At 42.6% G+C, this 14,300-nt stretch overlaps 1 pseudogene; it reads right to left on the bottom strand.

Moving 5' to 3' along the window:
- Positions 1-487: 487 nt before the first annotated feature.
- On the bottom strand, positions 488-2,584 carry LOC132649908 (PWWP domain-containing DNA repair factor 4-like; annotated as a pseudogene).
- Positions 2,585-14,300: the final 11,716 nt, after the last annotated feature.

Below are 14,300 nucleotides of genomic sequence, written 5' to 3'. Positions count from 1 at the left end.
GGGAGCAATGGAGAAATTAGTGGAAGCTAAGGTGGCCCCATCCATAGCACCCTAGAGAAACAAGGACAGGAATTGTGGGGAAGTCAGAGACAGGGTGTCGTCAGGAACATGATGTGCTGGCTGGGTACGTGGGGAAACTGCAGAGAGGGCAAGGCTATGTCTAGCTAGCCAATGCTCCACTCAGCGCTGGAAAGGTTCTAGGGAGGTGCAACCACAGGACATGGGCACACCTAGGCACAGGCCAAAGAGGGCTGGCCTGGCCTGAAGCTAACAGAATCTGTCTGTCTGTACAGCCCATCTAGACATCTGCACTGTCAAGCAGTAAAGAAAATATTTATTTCAAGGTGGGGAAAGAAACACTCAGCGAGCTGTTGTCTCAGTGCCCAAAGTACACCCCACAGTCTCCCAGATGTTCCTCTTTGGAGTTGCTTCCGGTCTCCTCTCTTGGGAGTTGCAGGGGTGATGGCTCATAGCAGTGAGCACCCTTCTAAGGAATGGGTGCATGAGGGGCCCTGGCAGCCCAAGTACTGGCTGCTGACCTCTTCCGGGCTGCCTTTAAGAGGTTCTTTTCAAAGAGCTCTTTCTCACGGTAGTGCACTGGTGGGCCATGCAGGTACTTCTCTTCTGCCTCCTTGTAGCTGAGCTCATCCAGGGCAGCGATGGAGCAGATGATTGCTTCTGGAAGAAGAACCTCCATGGTAAACCGCACTTTATCTCCTCTAGTCAGGGAGAGCAGAGCCTCATCTGCTTCCTTGCATATTTCTTGCAAATGCCTGGCCACAAGATGCAACTGGTCATCATCCTCCAGGTAGGTCTCAATACAGACGACTTCCCCCCTTGATTTCCAAAGATTGTCCACCCACCTGGACGGTTTTCTGCCCTGCACAATCTCCCGCAGGTGCTGGTCGGCCCCCTTTCTCTTCACTATGAAGTCCACGAGCTTCTGGTTGGCTCTGTCCCAAGCAGCCCTCATACGGTCAGGCAGAAGTTTCTTGAGGGGCCCTTTCCCACCCGGGGCAGTCTCCTCTTCCCAATCTTCCAGGTCTACATAGCTCACCTTAGGGAAATCAATGTGCAGGTCTCCTTGCTGGACGGCCCTCCTTAGCGGGTAACTGACTTGGGCGGTATAATAGTCCATAAAGGAGCCCAGGTAGGCGCCACTGGCCAGGCCCTCTCTGTAGTGGTCGATCACTGTGAGGCACCAGCTGATGCCCTGGCTGTACACTCTGCTGGCTCTTCTTATGAGTGATATTTTTTCTCCACAGTCCAGATGTTTCAACTTCTGGAGAGGGACACAGACACCCTTGTGCTCAAACTGCATGTTAGCTTCCATCAACAGCACCCTCGCCATCTTGTCATTTTGGCTGACACTCTTTACCACTGCTGGCCAGAAAGGAAGGTCTTGAAATTTGAACCAGACCAACATTCCTCGTTCAATGGTATTCTGTTGCTGGGCAGAAGCCACCTTGGCAGCTTGGCCTGCTTCTTGAATATTGGAACCCCGGTTCTTGAACCTGGTCTTAGTCACCTTTGAGTGAGCACAAGGTTCCTGTTCTGGCACCCTACAATGTGGACTCGGCACATGGATCTTCCTTTTCCTGCTAGCAATGCGGAAATATCTTCGCAACCTCTGGACTGGAGGCATGCAAGCTGCCGATGCCCAGTTTGCAGCTGGTTTCAGGGTGCCCGGGCCATGGTCCTCCTTGTTCTCAGGGATGGCAGTCTTCCTTTGGACTCCAGTAGCCTGGGTGTGTATGTCAGCAAAACGTGCTTGTTGCTTGAGGGCTTTGGGCGAGGACCAGATGCACCTCAGTGACCCAGAGGCAACCTGCTGCTCTTTCTTAGCCTGGACACTCTGTGTGGAGGCCGGGGCAGTCAAAGATGTGGGCTTGGAGGTCTTCAGCTTTTTCCTCCATGCATTACCACCAGAATTTCCTTCAGGCGTTGGGTGACGTAGTCGTACTCTGAGGCCTCTTAGGACATTCTGTTTCATCTCAAAGTGTGGAGGCCCAACAGCAGTGTGTGCCTGGGCTTTTCCACCTTTCACTGTGGGCACTTTCTGTGAGCCCATTGGCAACGCAGGACCCAGGGGTTGTCCCTGCTTTCCAGGACTCCTCTGGGAGAGCTCTTGGCCTTTCTGGTTTTGCTTTTGGAAGCACAGGCGCACACGCAGCCGAAAGCGAGGACGTCATTTGGAGTTGGCCTGCTCTTTTGGAACCTTTTGAGGAGCTGTTCTTGTGCTGGTTCTTTGGCCACCTTTCCTTCCACCTTGCAAACAGCCTCCCTCCCCCAGGATATCGAGAGCCACCTTGAGGGCTCTTCTGTATGCTCTGGTCTGCTTTGGTGAGCCATTGCCCTGTGACTCCTGCCCTGCCATGGAGGCAAGGTTCACAATTTCAGACTTGGTTAGTGGCCTTGCTTTGGTGCTCCTCACTCTTGTCTTCTCCCCCATAGGCAAGATTTGCACCTCCAGGAAAGGTGCCCCTCTCCTCTTACTATGGGCTGATGTCCTGGGTCTGGACAACACCCTTGCAGGCCACAGCTGACCCTTCCAGCCACACAGCACATACTCTGCAGAGTTCATGATGACAGTACTGTGGGTCTGTGCTGATCACTACAGGATGAGCACCTTGGTTATGGTGGGCACAGTGACTGCCTGGCAGTTGTCTCTGGCCAGGCTCTCTTGCCTGTGCTACTGGCCTCCTTCCAGATTCTGGTGGAGGAGCTGGAGCTGACTTCCCTCAGGGTTATGTGGGCTTCCCCTGCATGGTGGGAGAAGGAAGCAGAGTTGCATTAGGAAGGAAATAAATAGGCTTTAGCCAGCATGGACACATCAACGTGGTCAGGTGAGGCAAGGGTAATCAAGGGAGCTCACAAAGCCTGTTCTACAGATGTGGGAGAAGATATGCAAAAGGTCCAGAGCAGATGGGAAACAGTTGTAATAATGTTGTTCCCCACCCCAAATCTGGAGTGTTTAACTTTGTCCCAGAGAGGTGGATGTCATTAAAAGGGCTGTGCATTTTCTTGCCCACCCTGGGATTCTTTTGCCAAGGAAGCCTCATTGTTCTCTTTGCTATGGAGCTAGTCCTGCTCTGCCAACCCCAGGATGGCTATGGACAACCTAGTGCATGAGTGTTCCATTCTTGTGTGATTCTAAGTTGAACAGCAAGTCGGTGGGGAACTCTTCATGGTGATTCGCATAACATGGTAAGAGAAAATGGCTGTTTTCATAGCTTCTGGCTACCCCACCAGCCCACCACCAATCTTTCAGCTTAGTTCTGTTTCCATTGTGGACCTCACTATGGCATCAAGTGTCTACAGGGCACACTTGGCGAGATCCCCAAAGAGAAGGTACTTCTTCACTAAACAGACATGCTTACTAATTAATTGGAAGACTCAGTGATTTCAGATGGCAAGCAACAGGGTTATATGACATGACAGGGAGACAAGTGTCTCTGTTGGAACTGTGCACCCTCCTGCTGCAATGTCAAGCCTATGGTAGACCCTGCACACCCATATCTGCCTGTGATGAGCACTATTCATCCAAGAGAGTACGACCAATGACCTCTCCTGTCTCCAATCTCTGTGCCCTAATGTTAATCCATAAAGTCTTAGACAGGAAATTAAAGTAGGTACTTGATGATATGGATGGTCACATGTCCATCCCTAGGTCTCCTGATATTCAATCTCATCTGTATTGTAGCTCTCCTCTTCATGTTCCTCCATATTGAGCCTCTCAATAGCCCTTTCCCCTTAGGCTTCTCAGTGTAATCTCAATCCTTTTTTCTCCTCTCTGTCCATTTTTGTCGATCCCTCTGCCTCTCTGTGTGTGTGTTCATGGTGGTAGCTAATCTGCTCTTGACAGCTTCTTCCTTGAGTCAGCCAGTTTCCTATCAGCAGTGTGCATGTCACCCATGCCTGATCCTCAAGAGGCTGTGCTTGCTCAGAAGAACTACAACACAGAGGAAGAACTGTGAAGGGCTCACATGCCAACCATGTTCACTGCTCATTCTAGGATGCAAATTTGATTCGTGACATTACCAGGGCACCATGAGACAAAGTGAGGCAGAACACTGTGAACTTAGGGCTCCTGTGACACAGATGTTCTTGGGAACTCACATTACAACAGGTTCCCTCTGTGAGTGTGGCCATACAGAGCATAGGGACCCCAGATCTTATACTAGGAATTCCTTAGCTTACAGAAGTAGGGGGTGGAGAGCAATGACATTCTCCTCAATTCCTCAGTCCTTTCCTTCCTACCCCTGTATCCATGAAATGCGGTGGTACACACTAGCCCACTTTCACAATGTAAATGTGTAGTATCTCTCCTCTTGCATTCCCTTCCAAGCCTTACTGAATTCAAATCAGATCTCACAGTGCATAAAGTGGCTATCTACATAAAAGAGGCTAGATGTTTCTCAGGCCACACCTGCTGGATGATGCAATAATAAATGTGGAAGTATGGAGTTCAATTTAGAGATCACCAACAGGTACCCTTCCTCTGATGAGGCTGTGTCATCTAACATGGTTAGCAGGCTTCCTCTGATTCAGCTCCTTTGGAATCCTAGACCCTGGGACACAGATGTCTCCTGAGAACACAGAGGAAAATATAACTCCCTCAGGTACCTTAGGCTGTCTTCTGCTGGATCTTCCTTGAACTGGCCCTCTGGCCAGGTTGACTGAGCACCATCAGGTCCAAACACGTCCCCACCATCCAGGCACCATGACTCATAGTGTGCCCTTAGAAACCTCAGATATGTGAGTTATACTTACAAAATGCACCCTTTTTACACTGCACAGGCCTGCACAATGTTCAGCTTCCCTCAGGCAGTACATTCTCAGACTCACATACTTCAGTTAGAAATCATATCTGGAAATACAAAGTGTGTGTTCAAGCCCACAAACCATGCTATTCAGGCATCATCTGTAACCCAGACATAGAGAGATGTGCATGCACTCATATCAGTCCACACTCCCGCACCCACACCCCCAATGTGTAATCTGTCTTTGTATGTCTGTTGCTCCAGGGCATATAAAAGTCCTTGCCCTTCCTACAGACTGCTTAAATGTTATCACTATTGCCACCTGCCTCCACTGTTTCAGGCATCACCTGCCTCCAGACCACTACTTTCAACCAATGGTTTGCTGAAATTTCTGTGATAGTTACCTTTCTGGCAAAAACAGTGCTACTCTTTTCCAGAGGCACAAAGAGAAGAGGTAGAATACTGAAATCCCTGTCTCAGCACATGCTTCAGCCCTGGGACCAAAGGCCTTTGATCAAGAACTTGCACATAATTGCTGTATGTGAAGTCTATTCACATTTTCTCCAAATGGGAACAATGGCTTCCCTTCCTGTGGCAAGACAGACACATGGGTTAAAGGAAGTCTGATGAGAGGGTGCAAGAAGGGTACTGTGTATATTGGTCACACACAGGACCAGAGATACACAGAGGGATCCTGATGTGCTGGTGGGTCATGGGGAAACCATGACTGAACACTCTGTAATTCCCAGCTGGTTCTTTTTTATTTTATTTTATTTTTTTACTATTAATTACACTTTATTCATTTTGTATTCCCCCATAAGCCCCTCCCTCCTCCCCTCCTGATCCCACCCTCCCTCCCCCTTCCTCATGCATGCCCTTCCCCAAGTCCACTGATAGGGAGGTCCTCTTCTCCTTCCTTTAACCCAACTCAGAGCACTGTAAAGTCTCAGACACAGACACATACTAATGCCTGTTGTGGGAACAAAGTCTGGCCTCTCCTCGGGTATTCATGACACCTGATGTTTTACCTCAGTCTGCCCAAATGCCATTAGTAGCCAGTATTAGAGGCAGCTATCTTTTGTAGGCCCTTCTTACTTCCAGTGGCAGATATCCAGGCCCAGGGTCTCACCACTTCCTATAAACAATCTTCCAATGAAACTGCAGGTCAGCACCCACCTCCCACTCATAAGCCTCCACCCCAGCCCCAAAGGGAGGCCCAGATACACCTCTGCCTTAAATGCCTTCCAACTTCTATCTAAGACAACAAACACCACAACTATCTAGGCATTAAGGTGCTGCCACACAGATGCAGTCATTCTGTCAAGCACACAAGTGACAATCATCGCCAAAGAGAGAAAAGGTATCAATTTACATGTGTTGGGGAACTCTGCTTTCAAGGCCTGAAGTGATAAAGCTGGCACCAAAGGGTTGTCACCTGAGGACAAAGAGACAAGGCAGGGTCCTTTGGGCTTCACTTCAAACAGTAGTAGTGACAACAACTCCTGTCCCATGAACAAGCACACAGGCTCCCAAGGCACACCCAGAGGTTCAGCTCACAGAGTCACTCAGGTTGGCTGAAGGCACCTACCTACATGATTCCTGTGGTTGTCTACTGATCTCACCTCTCCAGTCTGTGAGTATCCTTCACAAATGCATCTGTAACCAGGAAAGAATGGCTTGTCCTCGTTGTCATGGCAACCACAGTGTCATAGAAAAAGTTCTCACCAAGTAGTCAATTCTCTGTGGAAACTAGGAAGTACTAATCCACCCAGGAGGCTGACTGTTCACATACATCTCTGCCACCTAGTTCCCCCACCGACCCCTGCAGCTGCAGGCGTGAAAGAAAATAAGCATGCACACACTATAGAAGATGTCTCTGTCACCCCAGGGTACAGGGCCTTTAAGCACAGAGGCTCTGGGAGAAGGCAAGAGAAGAGATGGCAGCTGCCAATGTATTTCAGTTGTCCACACAAGAGAGGACTCAGAAACAGTTAGTGTAGTATCTGCTTGTAGAAAATGAATTCAAGAGCTGAAATACTTATCTGGTGCTCTTATGGAAAAACTATCTGTTATTTTAAAGGGATGAATTATAACTAGAATCGTTAAGGACATTTTAGTGTAGGTAGTATTCGCATTTGATGTTTTTTACAAACCTTGCCTTTGAGCAGGTAAGCTATTTATAAGCATCATTGTTATAAGAAAGTCTTATGAATTTCAAATCATATATCTTGAGGAATTTGGCTTGTATCAACATGGGAAACAATGAATAAATCTTTGATACTTATAATGTTTCAAGACACTAAATCATTTTCAACTTACTGTTACACTTCTTTTTCAACTTAGAGTTACACTTCTTTATGTGACTGTGGTTAATTTGTACCTGAGGCTGATTGGAGCACTGACTTCTAATTCTCAACCATTTCTTCTGTTAGCTTGTTCAACATAGCTCAGTCACAAATCAGCAAAGTAATAAAATGATTTGACTTTTATATCTGGAAGCAGGGTGTGGAAAGACCACCACTACTCTGCACTTCTTGTCTGAAAAGATGAATTACTTTCCTTCTCTGCTCATCCCGAAGAAAAGCTCTTGTACTTTAGAACCAGAGAGTCTGTGTTAAAATAGCGGGTTAAGCATCTTTTGTTAGTTTAAATTTAATGCCACTTACTAAGATTTTCACCAAGAAAATAGATATAATATACTACAGAAACAGCTCCTCGTTACCTAAGTTCTAAGCAGCTGCTTAACTTGTATTCTTTCGCTTTCCATGACAACAGGCTTTATATTGTGTTCTGGTCAGAATTTAAATTGATGAATTAAAAGGAAATCTCAACAACTGGAACATACATATTAGAATTTTTCCAGTAGGTCTTTATAATTTTTAATGATAAATTAACTCATCTGACATTCCAATTAACTTCACGATGGTCAAGACAATTTGAAATCTGAAATATGAAGAGCGTTTTCAATTGCATTCTACAGTACATTTTGTCTTTTTTCTGTTGGTAGGTAAGTGTTCTGATCAGACATTGAAAACTATTTATCTGTACTTTGTTCCAAGAAGATTAGAAAAATGGTTAACACAAAGTGTTTTCTCTGCATGTGTAGTATGTAAATGGTTTCACAATGCTTTTTGGGTTTTTCTGCTTCAGGACGCCACTAGAGAAAACAAGTCAGCAATTCACTGTCAAAACACATGCGGATGCTTTGTGGAGTAAAAATAGCCAGCATTTTAATTATGCATGATTTTTGAATACTGGTGATAGAAAATGATTTTTTTTGTTAAAAAAATTATACATGAACACTATGTTTACATTAATTCTCTTCCTTACATCCCTCTCCCTTCCAACTCATACTGTGATACTCTTTATAATTTATGAACTCTACTTATTAGTAAAACTATTTATCTGTCTATCTATCTATCTATCTATCTATCTATCTATCTATCTATCTTCCTATGTATATGCCTATCATCTATCTGTCTACATATTTGTCTTTCTATAATTGTACATATACATGTACACAAACACAAAATTCAATTAGTGTTCATTGTATAAACATGTCTTGGGAAAAATGCATTTGTTTTTTTCAGTTCCACCCAAGAAAATTTTGTTTACTACCCCAGCTTTTTGATGATAATATTTACTTATTTAAAACATTTTCTCTAATAATCCTGAATACATAAGCACAGTTGCTTGTACATTCTCCTTAAAATTATGCAAAACCAGAGTTTTCTAACAGAGTTCATATTCCTTGGACTTTCACAGTCTAGAAATATATTTTCTAAAGTCTAGAAAATACTTTTTATTGTATTTTTGTTTGTCTACATTGCAACTGTTGGGGGCAACATGATAATTGTGGTGACTACTGTCTGTAGCCCAGGACTTATAGATTGTTCCATGTACTCCTTCTTGGCATTCTTGTCCCTAGTGGATGCATTCTTCTCTTCAGTCACCATACCAAAGCTTGTGTACTCCCTATATGAGAAGAAACCTATCTCCTTTGAAGGATGCATGATGCAGCTCTTTGCTGAACACTCCCTTGCAGCAGTAGAAATGATTGTATTGACAGCCATGACCTATGGCCACTATGTAGCAACTTGTAAGCCCTTGTAGTATCTTTCCATCATGAACGGGAAAGTCTGTGACACACAGATGGAGATAGAATAGACAGGAGGATTCTTCATTTTATCATGCAAATTATTTTTGCTTTGCAAGTTACACTTCTATGGACTCAATGTCATTGATCACTTCATTTGTGATTTATTCCCATTACTGAAACTTGCCTGAACTAATACACATAGCTTCAGCCTTTTGGTGGTTGCCGAGAGTGGGTCTATCTGCATAATAATCTTTTCTATTTTGCTTGTATCCTAAGGTGTCATCCTGTGCTCTCTGAAAGCCTACAGTTGTGAAGGGCAATGGAAAACTGTCTCTACCTGTGGGTTCCACATTGCAGTTGTGATTTTGTTCTTTGTCCCATGCTTATTTGTATATGCACACCTAGCCCTCTGCTTTCTCCTCTGATAAAATGGTGGCGATATTTTACAACATTCTAACTCCCTTGTTCAATTTTATTATTTGCACTTTTAGAAATAAGGATATGAAAAATGCCCTGAAGAAAGCCTGGAAGAGATTCATGGTGGTTTCTGATGGAAAGTGAGAGATAAAACGATATCAGTAAAAAGCCCAAAATGATTTTGATAAAAAAGATTCTGTATTCTCCTTTTTATTGAATAAGTCATCTCTGTCACTAGCAGTACATCAGAAAGGGTCAGAAATGAAGTGTTCATGTTATTTTGCATACCAGTTCTTATCTGGCAACTCACACTTTTCAAATGTTTACTAGGGAGATTTGAAATTTGTCCTTGCTTAAATTGTAGTAATTTGAGAGAAAAATGGAAAGAAAATTTATGTATCTAGTTATTTACTTATTTATTGCACCCTGTGTATGAATTCATAGCTATTTACAATTTGAATGACTCCTGGAAATAACCAACGTTCAGGAAACACAGAAAGCAGAAGATTCTCAAAAAACTCTGTTGTAGATGTTTCTGTGTCATGTGATGTCAGCCTTTAGTCTGAGCTTATCACAGCAGGTGTATGTTATAAGCACCATGTTGAATTTATTGAGGGATATAATTTGGTTAAATCAACTGTTTATGTTCCTCTAGTGACAGATGAAATGCTTTTTCATACTGATTTGGTATGGGAATGGACTGGGGAAGACTCCATAAGGAAATCAGCAGTGATTATTTTTTATTCAAGTGTCAAGAAAGAGAACACTTTAGCAAATCTTATACTAGCAACATAAGGGAAAGTAGTGACTTGATTTTCCACATTACCATAGTGACAAGATAGCTAGACCTTTAAAATACAAAAATATCAGTTTTATTTTTATTTTTTTTCAAGGCTATTTATTTTATTTTTTTTATTATTAGTTACATTTTTAACTCTGTATCCCAGCTGTACCTGCTCCCTCATTCCTTCCCCAAACCCTCCTTCTCTTTCTCATCTCCTCCCTGCCCCTTTCCAAGTCCACTGATTGGGGAGGGCCTCTTCCCCTTTCATGTGATCCTTTTTTATCAGGTATCTTCAGAACTGGCTATAAAGTCCTTCTCTGTGGCCTAGCAGGACTGTTCCTCCCTTGGGTGGTGGGGAGGTCAAAGAGCCTGCCATTGAGTTCCTGTCAGAAATAGTCTCCGATCCCCTTCCCATGGTAAACCAGTTGGTTACTGAGCTACCACAGGTATCATCCGCACAGAGGTTCTAGGTTATATCATACATGGTCCTTAGTGGAGTGGCAGTTTCAGAAAAGACCCCTGTGCCCAGATATATTTAGTCCTTGTGGAGCTCCTTTTCTTTCCACCCTCTGCGGTAGGCTCCTGTCCTGTTATTTGTTTTCTCTTATGTCCAATGCACCTCCCATTTGTCTTTCTAAGTGAGGATTGATCATCTTACCCCAGGTCCTCTTTCTTGTTTATCTTATTTAGGTGTATAGATTTCATTATGTTTATCATGTCTTATAGGACTATATGAGTGAGTATATACCATTTGTGTCTTGCTCCTTCTGGGATACCTCACTCAGAATGATCCTTTCTAGATCCCACCATTTGCCTGCAAATTTCATGATTTCCTCGTTTTTGGTTGCTGAGTAGTATTCCATTGTGTAAAAATACCACAATTTCCGTATCCATTCCTCTGTTGATAGACATCTGGGTTGTTTCCAGGTTCTGGCTATTACAAATAAAGCTGCTACAAATATAGTTGAGCAAATGTCCTTGTTGTGTACTTCAGCAAATTTTGCATATATGCCTAGGAGTAGTATTGCTGAGTCATGAGGAAGCACTATTCCTAAATGTCTGAGAAAGTGCCAGATTGACTTCCAAAGTGGTTGTACCACTTTACATTCCCACCAGCAATGGAGGAGCGTTCCCTTTCTCCACAACCTCTCCAGCAAGTGTTGTCACTTGAGTTTTTGATCTTAGCCATTCTTATGGGTGTAAGGTGAAATCTCAGGGTCTTTTTGATTTGCATCTGCCTGATGGCTAAGGATATTGAGCATCTCTTTAAGTATTTCTCTGCCATTCTGTATTCCTCTACAGAGAAGTCTCTGTTTAGCTCCGTACCCCATATTTTAATTGGATTACTTGATTTATGCTTTTTACCTTCTTTAGTTCTTTGTATATGCTGGATATCAGCCCTCTGTCAGATATAGGGTTGGTGAAGATACTTTCCCAGTCTATAAGCTGTTGCTTTGTTCTGATGACAGCGTCTTTTGCTTTACAGAAGCTTTTCAGTTTTATGAGGTTCCATTTATAGATTGTTGTTCTTATATCCTGTGCTGTTGGTGTTCTGTTCAGGAATGTGTCTCCTGTGCCAAAGAGTTCTAGGCTGTTCCCCACTTTTTTTTCTAACTGATTTAGAGCATCTGGTTTTATGTTGAGGTCTTTCATCCACTTGGACTTTGGTTTTGTGCTCGGTGATAGATATGGTCTCTTTTCATTTTTCTGCATGTAGACATCCAGTTGGACCAGCATCTTTTGGTGAAGATGTTGTCTTTTTTCCATTGAATGGTTTTGGCTTCTTTGTCGAAAATCAAGTATTCATAGGGGTGTGGGTATATTTTTGGGTTTATTTTCGCTTTCATTGATCTTCTTTTCTGTTTCTATGCCAGTACCATGCAATTTTTATTACTATTGCTCTGTAGTACAGCTTGAGATAGGGGATAGTGATACTTCCAGATGATCCGTTGTTGCACAGAAACGTTTTGGAGATTCTGGGTCTTTTGTTCCCCCATATGAAGCTGAGAATCTTTCTTCAAGGTCTGTAAGAACTGAGTTGGTAATTTGATGGGAATTGCATTGAATCTGTAGAATGCTTTTGGCAGGATGGCCATTTTCTCTTTGTTAATCCTACCAATCCATGATCTTTCCATCTTTTGATATTTTCTTCAATTTCTTTCTTCAGAGACTTAAAATTTTTTTAAACAGGTTGATCACTTGCTTGGTTAGAGTCACCCCAAGGTATTTTATGTTAATAGTGGCTATTGTGAAGGGTGTTGTTTCCCTGATTTCTTTCTCTGCTCTTTTGTCTTTGGTATACAGAAGGGCTTCTGATTTTCATGAGTTGATTTTTTATCAAGCCATTTTGCTGAAGGTGTTTATCAGCTGAAGGAGTTCTCTGGTTGAATTTTTGGGTTCATTCATATATACTATCATATCGTCTGCAAATAGTGACACTTTGACCTCTTTATTTCCAATTTGTATCCCCTTTATCTCCTTTAGTTGTTTTATTGCTCTAGCTAGGACTTCAAGTAGTATGGGTGGGCAGCCTTGTTTTGTCCCTGATTTCAGTGGTTAGATTTAAGTTTCTCTCCATTGAGTTTGATGTTGGCTATAGTCTTGCTGTATATTGCCTTTACTATGTTTAGGTATGTGCCTTGTATCCCTGATCTCTCCAAGACTTTAAACATGAATGGGTGTTGGGTTTTGTCAAATGCTTTTTCAGCATCTAAGGAGATGATCATGTGGTTTTTCTCCTTCAGTTGGTTTATGTGTTGGATTACATTGATGGATTTCTCTATGTTAAACCACCCTTGCATGCATGGATTGAAGCCTACTTGGTCATGTTGGATGATATCTTGTGATGTGTTCATGAATTTGGTTTGCCAGTATTTTATTGAGCATTTTTGCATCAATGTTCATAAGCGAGATAGGTCTGAAGTTCACTTTTTCTGTTGGGTCTTTTTGTGGTTTAGGTATCAAGATGACTGTGGCTTCATAGTATGAGTGTGGGAATGTTCCTCTGTTTCTATTTTGTGAAATAGTTTAGAGAGAATTGGAGTTAGCACTTCCTTGAAGGACTGGTAGAATTCTGCACTAAATCCATCTGGCCCAGGGCTTTTTTTGGAAGGGAGAGTGTTGATGACTGCTTCTATTTCCTTGGGGGATATAGGACTATTCAGTCTTTCTCCCTGATCTTGACTTAATTTTGGTAGATGGATTCTATCTAGAAAATTGTCCATTTCTTTTAGATTTTGGAATTTGTGTCATATAGTCTTTTGTAGTAAGATCTAATGATTGTTTGGTTTTCCTCAGTGTCTGTAGTTATGTCCCCCTTTTCATTTCTGATTTTGCTGATTTGGATAGTTTCTCTGTCTTTTAGTTAGTTTGGCTAAAGGTTTGTCTATCTTGCTGATTTTCTCAAAGAACCAGCTCTTGGTTTCATTGCTTCTAATAGTTTTATTTGTTTCTAATTGATTGATTTCTGCCCCGAGTTTGATTATTTCCAGCCTTCTGCTCCTCTTAGGTGCATTTGCTTCTTTTTTTTCTAGGACTTTCAGTTGACCATTAAGTTGCTTGTATGTGATGTCACAAATTTCTTCTTGAAGGCACTTACTTATTCCTCTGAGCACTGCCTTCATTGTGTCCCATAAATTATGGTATGTTTTACCTTCATTTTCATTGAATTCTAGCAAGTTTTTAATTTCTTTCTTTATTTTTTCCTTAACCCAGCTTTCATTGAGCAGCAAGTTGTTCAGTTTCCATATGTTTGTAGGCTTTCTTCTAATTCCATTGTTGTTGAGGTGTAGCTTTAGTCCATCTTGGTCAGATAGTATGCAGGGGATCATTTCAGTCTTCCTGTATCTTTTGAGGCTTAGTTTGTGACCAACTATATGGTCTATTTTGGAGAAGGTTCCATGAAGTGCTGAAAAGAAGGTATACTCTTTTGAGTTTGGGTGGAAAGTTCTGTAGACATCTATTAGTTCCATTTGCTTTAGGACCTCTGTAAGTGCCTTTATTTCCTTATTAGGTTTCTGTCTAGATGATCTGTCCCTTGGTGAAAGTGGGGTGTTCAAGTCTCCCACTATCAAGGTGTTGGGATCAATGTTTGATTTCAGTTTTAGTAATGTTTCGTTTATGAATGTAGGTGCTCTTGTATTTAGGGCATAGATGTTCAGAATTGTGATGTCCTCTTGGTGGATTTTTCCTTTGATGAGAATGTAGTGCCCCTCATCACCTTTTTTGATTAATTTTG

Source organism: Meriones unguiculatus, chromosome X (genome assembly GCF_030254825.1).
Source record: "Meriones unguiculatus strain TT.TT164.6M chromosome X, Bangor_MerUng_6.1, whole genome shotgun sequence".
Classification (NCBI taxonomy): Eukaryota; Metazoa; Chordata; class Mammalia; order Rodentia; family Muridae; genus Meriones; species Meriones unguiculatus.
This window is presented reverse-complemented; position numbering and strand designations above follow the sequence as displayed.